Source organism: Notamacropus eugenii, chromosome 6 (assembly GCF_028372415.1).
Source record: "Notamacropus eugenii isolate mMacEug1 chromosome 6, mMacEug1.pri_v2, whole genome shotgun sequence".
Lineage (NCBI taxonomy): Eukaryota > Metazoa > Chordata > Mammalia > Diprotodontia > Macropodidae > Notamacropus > Notamacropus eugenii.
Window position 1 is genome coordinate 140,258,553 of NC_092877.1, and position 19,288 is coordinate 140,277,840.

The following is a 19,288-nucleotide window of genomic DNA, read 5'->3' on the forward strand; positions in this document are numbered from 1 at the left end:
TTTTGATGTATACCCAGCCATGAGATATCTGGAGCAAAAGATATGGACATTTTAGACACTTCCTTAAGATAATTATAAATTACTTGCCAGAATCATTCAACCAATTCCCAGCTGCACAAAAGTGTTAGACTCTCTTCCCGTAACCCCTCCAACATTTCTATCCTTTGTCATCTTTGCACATTTGATGGGTGGGAGGCGACTCTTCAGAGCTGTTTTAATTTCTATATCTTTTATTACTAGTGATTTGAAGTAATCTTTCCAGTGGTTATTTATGACTTGAGCTCCAGGGATACAAATACAAAAAGAGCCAGATAGCCCCTGCTGTCCAAAGGATCTTACATATTCATTTGGTATGTTACAACATGAGGGGAATATAGGAGTGGTATCATTGGCATCATATGGAAATGGCCCAGAAGTGGTATAGACACCTGGTTCCAGGGTGATCCCAGGTTCAGGAATTAAGATTCCAATAGAAGGGGAATTGAGGCTGAGGACAGGGGTAGGTGGCATGGTTTCCATCTCCATTGTCGCTTATACACACACATACACAGTAAGTAGTTTGGTGCCCCAGTATATAGTGAGAATGAAATGAGATAATGATTGTGAAATGTATAGCATAACAACTGACACATAGCAAGCACTATATAAATGTTAGTTATTATATCACACCCTTAGAGTTTTTCTCAGTTAACAGATCCTTACTCCCCCAACTGCACTGATTTTGTGCAACAGCTTTTCAATTTCCTATAATCAAAACTGTCTAACCCTTGTGACCTTTTCTGTCATGTGCCAGAATTGTGAAAGTCATCAGCTTCCATTCTCCTGATTTTTTAAATGACATAAACTTTAACAAGTTTATCAGACTGCTTCCTATTTCCACCAGAAGTTCTTGTTAAATAGAGAATTCCTCCCCAATTAGCTTATGGTCTCAGGTTAACAAAACATGGGTGATAGAATTTGTTTCTGAATCTTGCTTATCTAGTCTGTTCCCCTGGGATATTTTTCTATTTTTTTTTTAATGATCAGTTTTGTTATGTAGTTTGTGGTCTGGTAATGCTATTGCTCTTCCATTTCTACCTTTTTTTCATCATTTCCTTTGAAATTCCAGCCCTCCTAATGACTTTTATTTTGTAGAGCTCTATAATGTAACTTCTTGGTTATTTGATTGGTATACTACTAAATATGAAAAGTAATCTAGGTTGTACTTTTATTATATTGCTGCAGCCCAGCCATGAGCGTTGAATATCTTTGAGACTGTTCATCATTCTTTAATTTTTTAGATAATGTTTTACATTTGGCATTTATACAAGTCCTTGTATATGTCTTGGTAGATGGACTCCCAGATATTTTCTTGATTTTGTAGTCACTTTGAATAAGAGTATCTCCCCCTCACTTTCTAAAATTTGCTCCTCAATTTTGCTCTTGCTATACAGAAACACTGCTAGTTTTGTGCATCTTTTTTTTTTCTTTTTTCTGTTACTTTGCTAAAACTATTATCTATTTCTTTGGTGATTCTCTGAATTTTTCTGAGTAAAACATTTTCTACAAATAGGGATAATTTTGTCTTCTCTTTGCCAATATTTGCTACTTTCTTTTGTCATTAACATAGAAATTCTTCATCTATAAAATGGGGAAGCCACTGTTCATACTTCACAGGACTCTTGTGAAAATAGCACAAAATTTCACAAAAATATGTTATTGTATACTTAAAAAAAAACAAAAAAAAAACCATAATGTAATGCTGCTTTATGTAATGTCAATCCCAAAGGATCAGAGGAAATATAGCATTTATAGAATCACTTACTTTTCATACTTGGATCATACTTGCTTCAAAATTATCCCATAGCATACTATACCATACAGTAGATCTGTATATCTTTATTGTTCCATGCTTTAGAAGTAATTTCCTCTGGAGATATAATTCCATCACCATGCAATTAAAAAATTACATTAGATAGAAAATAAAAGATCAAGATTAGTTTTTTCACAAATGAAACTAAAAAAATTAATGAAGCAACAAAATCCAGCCAAAGATAAAAGGTAATGTATAACAACTTTTAAGACAGTTCTACAAACAGGATGTCAATAACCACTGATTGGTTTCCATGTTATTACCCAACAAATCCTATATACAAACTTTGCACTTTGAGGGAAGGAGTAGAGAAATTAGTGAAATCAGACAGTTCCCTAGTGGCTGTATAACAGAATACACAGAGGATCTGTGATTCCATCCTACTCCCATTGTGGGAAGTCCTTCCTGCAAAGCTGGTCACAACCAGTCTAGGACTTAATAGATAAGTCCTAGTAAGTTGCCAAAGAAACATAAAGATTAAGTACCTTGTCTAGGGTCATACAGTTATTAAGTATCAGAGGCAGAATCTGAACCCATGTTTTTTTTGCTAAAAAAGTCAAGCACCCTACTCACAGCACTACACTGCCTCTTACAAACATCAGAGATATCTACAAAAAAAGAAAGCTATCTTGAACTAGGATGCATTCACTAAATATTAAAGTTCTCTAAAATATTAGATATGTCTTCTATGAAGAATTTGGTGATGTGGACAAAAAAAATGACGCTAGATGAGGAGGTACTGAATGAGAGTTGAGATCTGCTCCGATTTAGTGAATAGATATACCATAGACCCAATAAAGGAAGAAATTGAATGAAAAGTGGTTAAGTGACAATGGTAATTAGGATTTTTAAATTATTTTAGGCAAGGATAATAAGCAAATGGTCAAGACATAAGGATGTTCTTATGGATATTATCCATGGTCAATGATTCTTTTTGACTTTTAGTTAAGCGGTCCAATAGGACCAATACCAGAATAACCACAGGCATGGTATAAAATAGCTCTTAGTTCCAATCTAATTTGTCTGTTGCCCCTTTAGATTTTGAAAAAAAATAAAGGAAAAGTGGCAAAGCATGCAGGATTTTGCATAGTTCACATTTTAATCTTTCCATTTGTCACCACAAGTTTAGAAAAAATACTTTAAGAAATAATGAACTTTTTATCTTGAATACAGAAATAAGAAAAGTTACAAGGACTAATATTTTATCTTTCTTTCATTTATTGAATCATTTCATTTTTAGGGGTAATATAACATTTGACACATCTTTAGGAATGAGTTCAATGGAGTATACACGAAATCCATTTTCAGGAATAGCCTCTCAGTTGGTTGTTCTACAGTGAATGCTCTAGCTTATTTCCAAGCCAGAGATGGTTTTCTAGCCTATCTGTTACTACAACTTTCTGACAGATCACTATGATGATGTATAACTCCATTTATATAAACAGGCTGTTTTCACAGCAGGTATCTAAGCTCTTTCCAATGAGTCATTCATCAAAACAATTTCTGCACATAAACTTTGCTTTCTTTCACATTTAAAGCAATTTGCACTTAAAAAAAGTCATCTTATCCTAGGCTACATCATTATTACTTTTTCCTTTTCCCAGGAATGATTAAACTGAAAACAACATCATACAAGCATGCAAGTGCTAAATGTAAGTCTATATAAAGCAAAAGCCCTAATCATCTCCCTTTAGGACCACTACACATTTCTCACTAGCATTCCTGACACATGCTAAATCATCTCCATCATCTACTACTTCAACCACATCACCCTTCCTGTAAAAAGAAAAGGCAATAACCTCTGAAACATTCTCCTATGATATGTGCAGAAAAACTCCACTGCTTCTCTTTGTTTCAATAACCTTTAAAACTCCCTACACTGTTTATTTCATCCCCTATAATCACCCTCTCTTTTCATTCCAGATAAGACTACCATGGTCTTCTTCTTCCTCTTTTCTCTACTACACTGATAACACCCTAGTTTAAACCCTCATCCCCTATCAACAGGATTATTATAATAGTCATTTAATTGGTATTTGTTTTTATTGTCCCCCATCCCCCACCTGCACCAATCCATCTTCTAATTACCTGTTAAAATAATTTTTTTTTCTGAATAGGTCTGACCATATCATTCCACTGTTCAGAAGTTTCCAGGAGCTACCTAAATGCCTCTACAATAAAATAAAAACTCTTCAACCTAGTATTTAAGATCCTCCACAGATTGCAAGCTACTTTTCCAGTCCTATATCATATTATTGCTTTTTATGCATTCTATGTTCCAGACAAATTGGATTAGGATCTGTTCCCCTAACTTTTTATTCCATCTACTGCCTTCCCATATTTATATGAGTCATCCCTCATGCCTAGAATATATTCTCTTCTCTTTTCCACCTCTGAGAATTCTTATACTTTCAAGCCTAAGCTCAGGAATGTGTAGACCCAAGTCACCTGGTATAAAGATAAAATCCAGTGTAGAAAGACTATGAGCCAGGTCCCAAACTACCTGAGAAAGAAGAGAGAATGACCTCGTGGCTGATAGATTTCTGTCACCAAGATCTGGATTAGCTGATATATTTCAACTGAGTAAACTTTAAAGGAAGAAGCATTGCTTAGTGGTAATGGCAGAGGGAAGGTCTGGAAGTCGCTATGAGGAACAACAGAAGCGAATTGATTCTTCCTCCAGTACTAAGGCATGAGAGAAGGTAGGATCAGTGCTGGAATTACTGGAAGTTATCCAGAGAGAGCTAAGGTCTCCACAAACGCCAGATGAGAAAAGCATGAGATAATAGGTCCAAGATCAAAGAGTGCTATTGTTAGATCAAAGGGTATAAACAGTTTTGTAACTCTTTGGGCATAATTCCAGATTGCTCTCCAAAATGGCTGAATCAGTTCATGGTTCCACCAACAGTGTATTGGTGTCCCAATTTTTCTACATCCTCTCCAACATCTCCACCCTTTCTATCATCTTAGTCAATCTGATAGGTATAAGATGATATCTCAAAGTTGTTTTAATTTGCATTTCTCTAATTTAGAGCATTTTTCATATGATTATGCATATCTTTGATTTGTTTTTTAAAAACTGCCTATTTTTATACATTTGACGAGGTTTAGGGGTTCTGGGGACCCCAAAACACCGACAGTCCGGGTCATGCTTGAATGAATTCAACTCAAGCCTTCTTAAAGCCAAAGAAAACAAAGTTTATTAAAGATTCTTAAAGATTCATCAAATTGGGTTGGCTCTTAAGGAGCCTAAGTAGTTGTAATGCTTGTATTACAAAGCGGGCCAGATAAAATCTCACCTAGACAGAATCTGAGCTGGATTGTATCTGAGCACCTACATAGAGGTAAGATGGAACTAAATACAGAAAAGACTATAGGAGGGATCTGGGGGTGGTCTGGTAATCCAGGGTGATGAAAGGAGGGGTTTAGGGAGGGTTTTGAGGAGAAGTCCAGGGAAGGAATCCAAGGAGTGTCAAAGGCTGGAAACAGCAGGAGGCAATCAGGAGATATCAGACAATGGAGGGCTTGGGTGGGAAGCAGGCAGGGTAATCTAGAGGTAACAGATAATGGCCACAGATTTGAGTATGAAAGGCCAGGTTAAGTGGGGAGATTCAAGGGGAGCTCAAGGAGGCTCCCAGAGGCTGAACCCCTTCACTTTGACCATTAATCAGTTGGGGAATGATTCATACTCTTATAAATTTAATATTTTTAAACTCTTAAATATAAGACATTTACAAAAAAAGCGGCAACAATCCTAGCGTTTCTTAATTAGAAGGTAAAAAGAAAAATAATCATAACTTTTACTTAGTAGAAGACAACAATCAAAATATCATAGTCTATCCATAAATACTCTCTACCCTCTTACCAATGCATGCAGTGATCATGGGTGAGAGCAGGCACAAACCCATAGATACCTATCAAAGAGGTACATGTATAGGGATATCCATATGCTTGGAGCAACTCACAGCCCTGGACTACAGGCCTTGCTGCTGTTGGTCCATTCAGGAACAATCGGTACTACCCAAAACCACTTTTCTACTGGTTGCCGCCATTTTGCCCCTCACCAACTTCTTTCTGGGCAAAGACATGCCTGTTCTGCTCTCAAACCAGCAAAGCACTGACAAGATCTTTTTGCTAAGAGACAGCTTTAAAAGGGCACCATAAAAGTGCTCTTCTATGTTCTAACAAAAACAAAATGAAAGAAAACATTTTACTTGCTCAGCAACAAACAGTTCCCTTGGGTCAGAGAACTGCTCAACCTCTCACGGTGACTCTCTGGGCAATGCAAACAAGCCCAGCCAGCTCTTCACAGAACAGGAGTATACGTTCTACAGCGAAGTCTCTCCTCCAAGTACTGCAACTCATATCAAAACAGGCGTAAAGTCTTTCTTTCTCCCAGAGTTTTAATAGCCAGTAACCACATCCAGGGAAGTTTCCCCTCTTTTAGCCTGTAGATGGCACCAGAGAGCAATAAACTCAGACAGGTCTGTTGATTAGCGCTAAGGATAACTTTCAAGTGAGCCAGCCAATCTCCAACCTCTCTTAAACCTCTTAAATGCCTCTCTTTAAATCAGCACGTTCCAAACAAAGCATCTTAGATTCATGTATGAGTTAGAAGAACCTTGTCTATTATAAATATGGCAAAGTTGTCTATAAATTTGAGATATGAGACCTTTATCCGAGAAACTATCTATAAAAATGTCTCAATTTTCTGCTTTCTTTCTAATTTTGGCTACATTGGTTTTATTTTTACAAAAACTTTTTAATTTAATGTAATCAAAATTATTCATTTTATATCTCATAGTGTTCTCTGTCTGTTTTTATTCATAAATCCTTCTCCTATTCATAAATCTGATAGGTAATATGTTTCATGTTCTTCTAATTTATTTATGGTGTCTTTCTTTAAGTCTAGGTCATGCATCCATTTTGACCTTATCTTGGTAAACAGTGTAAGATACTGGTCTGTACTTAGTTTCTGCTAGACAGCTTTCTAGTTTTTCTCATTTTTTTTTTTTACCAAGTAGTCAATTCTTAATGCAAATGCTTAAATTTTTGCATTTCTCAAACAAAAGTTTAATCCTTTGCTACTATGTATTATATATCTACTCTATTCAGCTGAACCACCTTTCTGTTTCTTAGCCAGTACTAGATAATTTTGATAATCGCTGCCTTATAATAGAGTTTAAAATCTGGTACTGCTAGACCTACTTCCTTTACATTTTTTCATTAATTCCTTTGATATCCTTGATCTTTTAGTCTTTCAAATGAATTTCAATATAATTTTTTCTAGCTCTATAAAATAATTTTTGGTAATTTGATTGAGATAGCACTGAATAAATAAATTAGGCAGAATGGTAATATTTTATTATAAGGTCATGGCCCACCCACGAACAGGGAACATTTTGTCAGTTATTTAAATCTGACTTGCTTTGAATAAAAAGTATTTTAAAATTATGTTTGCATATTTCTGGGTTTGTCTTGGCAGTTATACTCCCAGGTATTTTGGGCTGTCTGTAGTTATTTTGAATGAAATATCCCTTACCATGTCTTTTTGCAGGAATTTGTTGATGATATATAAAAATGCTGATTTATGTGGGTTTATTTTATATACTGCTACTTTGCTAAAACTATTGTTTCAATTATTTTTAGTTGAATTCCTAGAATTTTCCAGGTATACCATTATATTATCTGAAAAAATATATACATGTGTATATATATATATTATATATACATAATATGTATTGCCTCATTGCCCATTCTGATTCCTTTGATTTCTTTTTCTTCTTTTATTGCTACTGCTAGCATTTCTAATACAATATTGAATAATATTGGTAATAATAAGCAACCTTTCAATTCTGATCTTATTGGGAAGTCTTCTAGTTTATCCCCATTACAAATAATGCTTGCTGATAGCTTTAGGGAGATGCTGCTTATCATTTATAGAAAAATCCGTATATGTACATACTTTTAAGTGTGTTCATCCTTTGTTGCCGAAGAAGACCATGCCATCAGAGAAATAATGACATGACTCGCACTTGACTTTGTTTTGAGTGAGGGAGGGCTGTGCAGGTCACCAGCCTCACTTCCCCTCCAGAACCATCTGAATCCAGTGACGTGATATTCATCAGGATGACTGGAGATGACCCAGTATGAGGCAATTGGGGTTAAGTGACTTGCCCAAGGTTACACAGCTAGTGAGTGTCAAGTGTGTGAGGTGATATTTGAACTCAGGTCCTCCTGACTCCTGCACTGGTGCTCTATCCAACTGCACCATACTTTTAAATATTTCTAATAGAAATGAGTGTTGCATTTTGTCAAAAATCTTTTTTTCTGCATTGACTGATATAATCACATGATTTGTTATTTTTTATTGATATAATCCATTATGTTAATAATTTCCCTTATATAGAACCAGATCTGCATTTCTGGTATAAATCCCACTTGGTCATAATGCATAATCTTTGTGATATATTGTTGTAGTCTCCTAGCTGGTATGTTATTTAGGATTTTTGCATCAATATTCATTAGTAAAATTGTTCTACAATTTTCTTTCTCTGCTTTTGCTCTTCCTGGTTTAGGTATCAGCATTATATTTATTCCATAAAAGGAGTTTGGTAGGACTCCTTTGCTTATTATTCCAAATGATTTATTTAATAATGGAATAATAATCTTTAAATGTTTGGTGGAATTTACATGTAAATCCAACTGGTCCTGATGCCTTTTTCTTAGGCAGTTCATTTAAGATCTGTTCAATTTCTTTTCCTAAAATAGGTTTATTTAGATATTCTATTTCCTCGTCTGTTAATCTGGGTGGTTTATATTTTTAGACATGTTCTTCCATTTCACTTAGAATGTTAAATTTATTGGCATATAACTGGCTAAAATAACTCCTAATAATTCCTTTGATTTTATCTTTATTGGTGATATATTCACCCCTTTCACTTTTGAGAATAGTTATCTGGTTTTTTTTTCTTTCTTTTTTTGATCCATATTAAGCAACAGTTTATTTATTTTCTTATTTTTTTCATAAAACCAACTTCTAGTTTTATTTATTGATTCAAGGATTGTCTTACAAGCAATTTTATTATTCACACCTCTGATTTTTAGAATTTCCAATTTTGTGTTTAATTGGAGATGTTTAATATGTTGTTCTAGTTTTTTAAATTGCATATCTAAGTTATTGATCTGCTCTTTCTCTATTTTATTGATTTTAAAGATATAAAAATTTTATATAAAATTTATATATATATTAAAGTCTTTACACAAAGCATTAAAGATATGAATTTTCCTCTTTTAGTTCATCCCATAAATTTTGGTATTTTGTGTCATTATGATTCTCTTTAATAAAATGATTGTTTCTATGATTTGTTATTTGCCCCACACATTCTTAAGATTACATTGTGTAGTTTTCAATTAATTTTAACCTGTGATTTCATGGTCTTTTATTAAATGTTGTGATCTGAAAATGATGCATTTAATATTTCTGCTTTTCTGCATTCTGAATATAAGGTTTTTATGCCCTAACATGTGGTTAGTTTTTATAAAGGTGCCATGTGTCATGAGAAAAAGGTAAATTTCTTTCAATTCTCATTTAATTTTCTTCAGATGTCTATCATGTCCAGCTTATCTAAGATTCTATTTATCTCCTTAATGTCTTCCTTATTTATTTTTTAATTAATTAATTAAATATTTATCTAGTTCTTGGTGGTAATTCTCTGCTTCTAGTGGGGACTGTCAGCTGCTTCAACCCCCCACAATCTATGGGCCTACAAACGGTGGCTGCAGCTGCCCCTCCTGCTGCTGTGGCTGCTGCAGGTTCCTCCTCTTCCATCAACCCAACCCCAAGCCTTCTTCTATGTATATTCTTTCAAACTATCCTAGCAACAACAATATTCTTAAGAGTTACAAATAACATTTTCTCATATAAGAAGTAAACAGCTTAACTTTACTAAATACCTTATAACTAGTCTTTCATGCTTATCTTCTTAAGTTTTTCTTGATTTTTGTCTTTTCCTCAGGAATACCTGGAAAGTCCTTTAATTCATTAAACATCCATTTTTTCTTGTATAGGACTATACTCAGTTTTGATGGGTAGGGTAATCTTGGTTGCAAAACCAGTTCCCTTATTCTTCAGGATATGATGTTCTGTGCCCTTCAGTCTTTTAATGTAGAAGCTGCTAAATCTTCTGTTATTCTAACTGCAGGTACACAATATTTAAATTGTTTTTTTCTAGTGGCTTGTAATAATTTCTCCTTGAGGGGGTGGAGCCCAACATGGCAGAGTAACAACATAGACTTTCTAGAGCACTCCTGCCGAGCCCAGCCAAATACCTGTAAAAAACGTCTTTGAACAAATTCTAGATCTGCAGAACCCATAGAATGAGGAAGTAAAGCAAATCTCCAGCCTAGGACAGCCTGGAAGGTCTCTGGGAAATGTCTACTGCACCATGCTGGGAACAGAGTGCAGTCCAGTATGTCCCACAAGTCCACAGAAGGGACCTGAGCAGGCCTTAGGGAGCCTGAATCTCTCACACCCGTGGTGGTTTCCAGACTTCATGACACCAAAACGCTGAGGATAAATTGGAAGGTCAGTGGGAAAAGCCTGTGGGACCAGTGCAGGAAAGTGGAGTGGTCTGGCTGAGGCCCCATGACAGCAGGGCAGGGGGGAGACGTGGGGGGGTGGGAAGGGGGGTAGAACAACCTGAGGCAGACACAGCAGCAGCAGAGGCAGCTGCAGCCACTGTTTCTGGAGCTCTAGCCCCACAGATGGGGGGGAGAGGGGAATCAAGCAGCTGACAGTAAACCTCCTACCCCCACTGGAAGCAGAAAACTACATTGACAGAGCTCAAAAGTCAAGTAAATGGTTGGGGAAGTGAACAAAAACCAGAAAAAGAATCAGACTATAGAATCTCACTTTGGTGACAAGGAAGACCAAAACAATGCAAACAGAAGAAAACAAAGTCAAAGCTCCTCCATCCAAAGCTTCCAAGAAAAATATGAATTGGTCTCAGGTGATGGAAGAGTTCAAAAAGGATTTTGAAAATCAAGTAAGAGAAGTAAAGCAAAAATTGGAAAGAGAAATGAGAGCAATGCAAGAAAATCATGAAAAAATGAGTCAACTGCTTGCTAAAGGAACCCAAAAAAATGCTGAAGAAAATAACACTTTAAAAAACAGACTAACCCAAATGGCAAAAGAGATTCAAAATGCCAATGAGGAGAAGAATGCCCTAAAAAGCAGAATTGGCCAGATGGAAAAGGAGATCCAAAAGCTCACTGAAGAAAATAATTCTTTAAGATTAGGATGGAGCAGATAGAAGCTAATGACTATGAAAAATCAAGAAATGATAAAACAAAACCAAAGGAATGAAAAAAATAGTCAATATGAAATATCTCATTGGAAGAACAACTGACCTGGAAAATAGATCCAGGAGAGACAATTTTAAAATTATGGAACTACCTGAAATCCATGATCAAAAAAAGAGTCCAGACATCATCTTTCATGAAATTATGATTTTCTAGAACCAAAGGGTAAAATAAATATTGAAAGAATTCACCAATTACCTCCTGAAAAAGATCCAAAAAGAAAAACTCCTAGGAATATTGTAGCCAAATTCCAGAGTTCCTAGATCAAGGAAAAAATACTGCAAGCAGCCAGAAGGAAACAATTTGAGTATTGTGGAAATACAATCAGGATAACACACAATCTAACAGCTTCCACATTAAGAGATCAAAGGGTTTGGAATATGATATTCCAGAAGTCAAAGGAGCTAAAATTAAAACCAAGAATCACCTACCCAGCAAAACCGAGTATAATACTTCAGGGGAAAAAATGGTCATTCAATGAAATAGAGGACTTTCAAGCATTCTTGATGAAAAAATCAGAGCTGAATAGAAAATTTGACTTTCAAACACAAGAATCAAGAGAAACATGAAAAGGTAAACAGAAAAAAAGAGAAATCATAAGGGACTTACTAAAGTTGAACTGTTTCCATTCCTACATGAAAAGATAATATTTCTAACTCTTGAGACTTTTCTCAGTATTTGGGTAGTTGGAGGGATTATATACATATAGACAGAGGGCAAAGAGTGAGTTGAATGGGAAGGGATGATATCTAAAAAAATAAAATTAAGGGGTGAGAGAGGAATATATTGGGAGGAGAAAGGGAGAAGTGAAATGGGGCAAATTATCTTTCATAAAAGAGGCAAGGAAAAGCTTTTTCAATGGAGGGGAAAAGTGGTGAGGTGAGAAGGAAAAAGTGAAGCTTACTATCATCACACATGGCTTAAGGAGGGAATAACATGCACAGTCAATTTGGTATGAAAATCTATCTTACACTGCAGGAAAGTAGGGGAGAAGGGGGGTGTGGAGGGATGATATAAGGGAAGGCAAATGAGAGGAGGGGGTAATTAGAAGTAAATACTTTTGGGGAGGGACAAGGTCAAAAGAGAGAATAGAATAAATGGGGGGTAGGATAGGATGGAGGGAAATATAGTCTTTCACAACATGACTTTTATAGAAGTTTTTTGCATAACTACACATATATAACCTATATTGCTCGCCTTCTCAATGGTTATGGGTGGGGAAGAGGAAGGGAGAGAAGTTGGAACTTAAAAATGAATGTTAAAATTTGTTTTTAATGCAACTGGGAAATAAGAAATACAGGGCATGGTATATAGAAATCTATCTCACCCTACAAGAAAATAGAGGAGATAGGGATAAGGGAAGGGAGGAGTGTGATAGAAGGGAGGGCAGACAGGGGAAAGGGATAGTCAGAATGCAGTGTCTTGGGGTGGGGGGAGGGGAGAGATGGGGAGAAAATTTGGAACTCAAAATCTTGTGGAAATGAATGTTGAAAACTAAAAATAAATAAAATTTTAAAAATAAAAAAATAATTTCTCCTTGACTTGGTAGCTTTGAAACTTAGTTTTGATGTTCCTGTGAGTTTTCATCTTAGGATCTCTTTCAGGTGATAATTAGTTGATTTTTTTTCAACTTCTATTTTACCCTCAAGTTCAAAAATGTCAGATCAATTTTCCTTAATAATTCCTTGAAGAATAGTGTCTAGAGTCTAGACTTTTTTTTTACCATAACTTTCAGGTAGTCCAACAATTCTTATATTATCTCACCTTGATCTGTTTTCCAGGTCACTTGTTTTAAACCCTGATCTCTATCATCATAGTAGCTATCAATAGCCAGATTCTTTCTCTATTGTTTACTCATTTTTAGTGGTCTATTTCTTGACCATTAATTTTGTGTTAGGGTCAGGCTCTGCTCCTGGGGTACAGAGGCTTCCTTTTTTTTTGTTTGTCTGTTTTTACTATTGTTTCCTGGCCTCTATCTTGGGAGTCTTTGACTCTGTTTCTTCCAGTGTTCTATAATCCAGGATCAGGGGAAGTCACTGTTTCTCTGGCTCATGCCCTGGTCTCTTAGTACCAACCACTCTTCTCTGACCCTGAGCAACAACCAAGGCCCCAGCACCACTGCTACCACAAATGCTCTTGCTCCCTGCAGTCATTACAGCACCCAAATGTCAGCTTGCCCCCTGTCCTGTAAATAAAACCAGGGACTCCACTCTCCTGGAAGTACCCACAGTAAGCAGAGGCCTGCCCTTCTGCAACCTCACTCCAAGCCTGTGCTTACTCCTCCTCATCTGAAGGCACAGCCTAGAACCATGTCTGGTCATGGCACCTGGGCCCCCTATCTAGCAACAGTGGAATGCCCTGCGATCTTTCTCTGATCAGCCACCCAACCACCACAATGTGGAGTGAAAGTTCCTGAAGCTACTGTCAACACAACTGCCCATAGGGTTTGCTGTTTGTTGATTCCGCATTTACACTTCGCTCTGGCCAGACCACTATTCCAGGAGGTCAGATCTTTTCTAACCCTTACCAAGTTGTCTTTGGCTGGACTACTACTTTACCCTGACTTTTAATTATTTCTGCTGCCATAACCATGAGAAATTATTTTAAATTATTGGATGAGAAGAGGGGGAAATTTGGGAGACTCAGGTAATTTCCTTTCTTACTCTTCCATCTTCCAACAATTCCTTCCTGCTTTCCTCTGTAAAAAAAAAAAAATCAATGCCACATTGGATGGAAGAGAAGGGGAAAGAAATGGAGAAAGGGAAGGGAAAAAGAGAAGAGGGGGCAAAGGAAGGGAAGGAAGGAAGAGGAAGAAGGGGGGAAGAGAGGAAGGGGAGGAAGGGAAAAAGAAAGTACATCAGTAGTGACTAGTCTTAGGAGCAGTGACCCACAGGGTCACTGAGGGGTTACCCTCAGAATCCAAAGCAGCAATCATGTGTCCGAAGAGTTCAACCTGCCAATGGGGAAGCTGCATAATAGAAGGGGTGCTACATAAAAAGAAAAAATTTTATAGTATTCTCAAGTCTAGCCCATCCTTCAAAAACCTTCACTAGACCATAGCTACCATCTCCTCAAGCTATTGTTCTTTGTCTAGCCTTCCTTTCTTGAATTCTTACAAAAAAAAAAAAAAGCTTACTATAATCATTGCCTCCATGGGTTGAAACTGTATCTTGTTATGATTGCCACAGAAAACCCAACAGTTATTATAGTATGTAAGTAACCAGCATAAGACAACAATAAGTAGGAAATAGTAACAAGGAGTGTAAAGAGTAACATAGAATCCCCTTACCAAACTGCCTCCTAAATTAATTAAGGCCACATCCTGAGACTATGTGCTAAATTACAAGAAGCCAGCTAGGCCCCAAATAACTAATAATAAGAGAAATGCAAATTAAAACAACTCTGAAGCTTCACTTTTTACTCATAAACTCGGTAAAGATGAACACAAAGAAAAATTATGATTATTGGAGAAAATGTTGGGGGAAAAGGGCAATGACTCATGTCATTGGAAATCTTCACTGACTATATACAGCTTGAATATTCAACAAGGATATTGACTTGGTTATGACTCTATTCGGCACTATTTCCTATCTTAAAGAAGTTCATGGAAATTCTTTTTCAGAGTACTGGAGATAAAAACAGCACTGATGTTAAAGATGAATAGTGTGGCACCAGAACCAATATGTATGTTCACCTCATGTATATCCCAATTTATAACAAAGAGATTCCAACTCATGCCTTAGCTAATCTATGATATTTAATGCTGATTCAGTAAGCAGGGGTCTTTTGAGAGTTGCTGCCTGTGAGACTGCCTTAAATCCATGAATCGTACATACAGATTGATTTCTAAATTGCTGTGTACTACCAATTCTCAGTGAATATTCTTTAAATTCTATGCTCAGGCATAGGATCTAACATAAAAGCACCAATGGCATTGGTAATTCAAAACATCAGAAAGTTTCTAAAATCATTTCCATTAGACTTTGAAATGAAATGTTCTATTTACATAAGAATATACATTTTGTTTAATTTCTTAGTGTTCTTCAGTCAGTATGGATCAATCATATAACTGATTCAATGTTACCATAAGGGAGGCTACTTATTCATTCACACTTTCTCTCAAGGCAGGTAATTAAATGTTTTTATTTTAAAAGAGGAAACTCATACCACATCACACCTATCAGATTGGCTAACACAACAAAAGAAGAAAATGATAAATGTTGGAGAAGATGTGGGAAAATTGGAACACTAATTCATTGTTGGTTGTGGGAAATAAAGGAAAGTTTCATTTCCACAAGGTCAAAACTTCCAAAAGGGAAAGCTGATCTGTGACCTAGCAGAGTCATGTGAAAAAGATCAGAAACTAATGTGTAGACCTGACGAGTTTGAGGGAAAGTCTATCAGAAAGGAGAAAATTCAATCGCATTTGTTAATGACATAAATGTGTCAAAAGGTTGTGACCCGGAAGATAACAAACCAATCCATCCTCTGATGGGAGGATCTATCCTGCATGAACTTTATAAAAATGCCTTCACTTCCATATCTCTTTCTCTCTCTCCCCCTTTCTGAAGAAGGGTAGAGTTCACCTTGACCAAGGCATTTAATTCCTATGAACTCCATTTTAAATAAATTTTCCTTGATACTTTTTTTGCATGTCAAGTTTGTCTCTAATATGGTGGAGTTGTGAACTGATTTAACTATTCTGGAAAACAATTTGGAACCATGCCCAAAGGACTACAAAAATGTGCATACCCTTTGACCTAGTAATAAGACTTCTAGGGCTGTATCCCAAAGAAATCATAAAAATGGGAAAAGGACCCACATGTATAAAAATATTTATGGCAACTTTTTTTGTGGTGCCCAAGAACTGGAAATTGAGGGGATGCCCATCAATTGGGGAATGGCTGAACAAGTTGTGGTATACGAATGTATTGGAATACTATTGTGCTATAAGAAATGACAAACAGGTAGACTTCAGAAAAACCTGGACTTATATGAACTGATGCTGAGTGAAGTGAGCAGAACCAGAAAAACATTGTACACAGTAATAACCACAGTGTGCAATGACTGACTTTGACAGACTTAGCCCTTCTCAGAAATGCAAGGACAATTCCAATGGATTCATGATGGAAAATGTCAACCAGATCCAGAGAAAGAACTATGAAGTCTGAATGCAGAGTGAAGCAGACTATTTTCTTTTTTCTTTTTGTTTCATTATCATGGCTTCTCTCATTTGTTCTAATTCTTCTACACAACATGACTAATGTGAAAATATGTTTAATAGGAATGTATATGTAGAACCTACATCAGATTGCATGCCTTCTTGGGCAGGGGGAAAGAAAAAGAGAAGGGAGAAAATTTAAAACTTAATGGAAGTGAATGCTGAAAGCTAAAAATAAATAAGTTTAAAAAAAGAGGAAACCTCAGATCCATGCCCTTCTAACTTGCTGGTTCTACATGCAACTGTGTCAGAGTAAGATAACAAGGAGAAATACAAGTAGAAACAAAGCAAGAAAGTAACACCAAAGAAATCATTAACAAAGGATTGATCTTTACAGAGAAGTTGAAAATGTCAAAAATGAATTTGAAGATTTATAAGAATACATCTTAAAAAATTGAGAGGAAAAGGTCAAGCAATATAAGGACATTTTTTTGTCTCAATATTTGTTTAGGAGCAGCCTTGCTTAGAGACAAAAGGATATGGTGTGATTTTTAATGGTTCTTCCATAATCACCATCAATTATTATCATTATCATCATAATGGTGGTAGATAAGCTTTAATGGCTTACTTCAGTTCTCCATTGTGACATAATGATGACCCTGGGTTCACAAAAGCAATACCAGTAGAGCACAAGCATTAACAGGTTGAAAACAGTAGTGGCAACAGACTTTGTCATGATGACTTCATAAGCAGTGGTTACCCTCAAATTTACAAAGACCTTTCACAAACATCCTCTCATTTGATCTTCATAACAGCTCTATGAGGTAGGCATAGCTACAACATGGTTTTGTAATCCTTAAAATGGTATGTGAATGTGAATTACTATTACTGATGTCTATAAAATCATTCCCATAACAAGTGATGGAACTGAGGCTTGTAGATGTTAACTTTCCCTAAAGTACACAACTAATAAGTAGGACATATACATTAAACAGCATGACAAAAAGATGGTCAGAGTACATTATGGAAGACAAGCCAGACATGGCAAATGCTTAGCAATCAGGAGAGAATGGATGTAGACTCACTCACAGCTCATAGATCTGCACTTTTCATCCAATCAAAACCAAATTGCTCTTTTCACCTTACAGCCCTTCAGGTATTTGAAGATAGCTATCTCTTGTCCTTGCTAAGTTTTCTCTTCTCTAGGTTAACCATCTTCAGTTTTTCTATCATTCTTCCATTTCTGGATGCTCTTTTATCAATGTCTTTCCTAAAAAGGCATCAAGGACTGAACATAATGGTCCAGAAATGGTCTTGCCAAGGTAGAGAATGGCCAAACTGTAACTTCTCTCCTTCTGGATACTCTGACATGCTTAGCACATCCTAAGATTATGTTATCTTTTTGAGCTGCTGTTTCATACCTACATTGAGCTTGTGATTTATAAAGGGGTAAGGATAGCTATTGACCTGTGATTTCACTGGAATAGAGTAACATAATAGAGAAAATAATTTTGCACTAAATTTGTCTGATAAAGGTCTAATATCCAAAATATCTAAGTAATTGCTACAAATATATAAGAACAAGATCCATTCCCCTGTAGATGAATGGTCAAAGGATATGATCCAGAAGTTTTCAGAAAAAGAACAGCAAACTATGAACAACCATATAAAAATGTTCCAAATTACTAATGATAAGAGAAATGTAATTAAAATAACTCTGAAGCTTCACTTCATGTCCATAAGCCTGGAAAAGATGACTCCCCCCCAAAAAGGAAAATTTTGAGCATTAGAGAAAATATGGGGGAAAAGACACAGTGATGCCTAATTATTCTGGAAAGTAAAATAGCACTGTACCCCAAAATTCACTAAGCTGTGCATATCCTTTGAACCAGTGATACACCTATGAAGCATATGCCCCAAAGAAATAAAAGAAAGAGGAAAACAATCCATATGTAGGGGAAAAAATTTATAGCCTCGTATTTTATAATAGGAAAGAACTGGAAATGAAGAGGGCTCCCATCAGTTGAGGAATGGATAAACAAAGTATATCATAAGTAATGGAATGTTATTGAACCACAAGAAATGATTAAAAGAATAGACTCAGAGAAATCTAGAAGGACTTGTATGAAATGATGCAGTGAAGTGGGCAGAACCGGGAGAATAATTGATATGTCTGTAATACCACAAAAAAAAATAGTAATGACTGATTTATGAATCACAACTCCAGAAGACTGATGATGAATTATGCCTCCCACTTTTTGGCAGAAATGGGATTAACTAGAGATGCGGATGAAACATACATTTTCAGACACAGCTAATGCACAGATTTATTTTGCATTGCTATCTTTATTTATTAGAAGTGAGGGTTTTTCTATTTGGGGAGGGGAGATAATTACAATTCAGAGGGTAATAGTCATACTATAAAAAGTAAGACAGGAACATCAATGAATCTTAAAAAAAAAACAGAAGACTTCAGAAGGAAACTCAGAAAGAGATAGGGACAAGCAGGAAAATGTTGAAACTCATTAAATTTAACATTCAAAAAGTTACACAGAGTATAGAGTAACAGTTTCATATGGTCCTCTCTTTCTGTGTATACAGAAATGGCTGTTTTTTGTTGGTTTTCATCAACAATAATAAAAAGGAATGCTTTAAAAACAAAAGATATAGTTAACTGGGAAGATGTAATAAATGTCTGTGAAAAATCTGATTTAAGATATTTAAGGAGTTACATATAAGAATAAAAGCCATTCCTCATTATATAAGAGGTCAAAATATATGAACAGATAGTTTTAAGAAGAGAAAATGCAGGTTATAAATGACCATATGAAAGAATGATCCAAATCACAAATAATAAGAGTTGCATATGGTTTCAACTCAAACTCATGATAAATACTGGAGGCACTGTGAGG

General features: G+C 35.9%; 1 protein-coding gene and 1 long non-coding RNA gene across 4 annotated transcripts in view; one reads left to right on the forward strand and one right to left on the reverse strand.

The window, feature by feature from the left end:
- Window positions 1-19,288, reverse strand: part of LOC140511889 (uncharacterized) — a 75,974-nt gene that overhangs the window by 54,292 nt on the left and 2,394 nt on the right. For 2 of the 3 annotated variants that reach the window (XR_011969701.1, XR_011969703.1), the window contains exon 1: window positions 6,067-6,324. The exons of the other annotated variant lie outside the window; for it this stretch is intronic. This is a non-coding gene — a long non-coding RNA (uncharacterized lncRNA). Of the gene's footprint in view, window positions 1-6,066; window positions 6,325-19,288 lie in introns of those variants that run through there. 3 annotated transcript variants of the gene reach the window in all.
- Window positions 17,085-19,288, forward strand: part of USP38 (ubiquitin specific peptidase 38) — a 58,981-nt gene continuing 56,777 nt past the window's right edge. The window contains exon 1 of the mRNA XM_072621137.1: window positions 17,085-17,200. The gene's annotated coding sequence lies outside the window, so the exon portion shown is untranslated. The remainder of the gene's footprint in view (window positions 17,201-19,288) is intronic.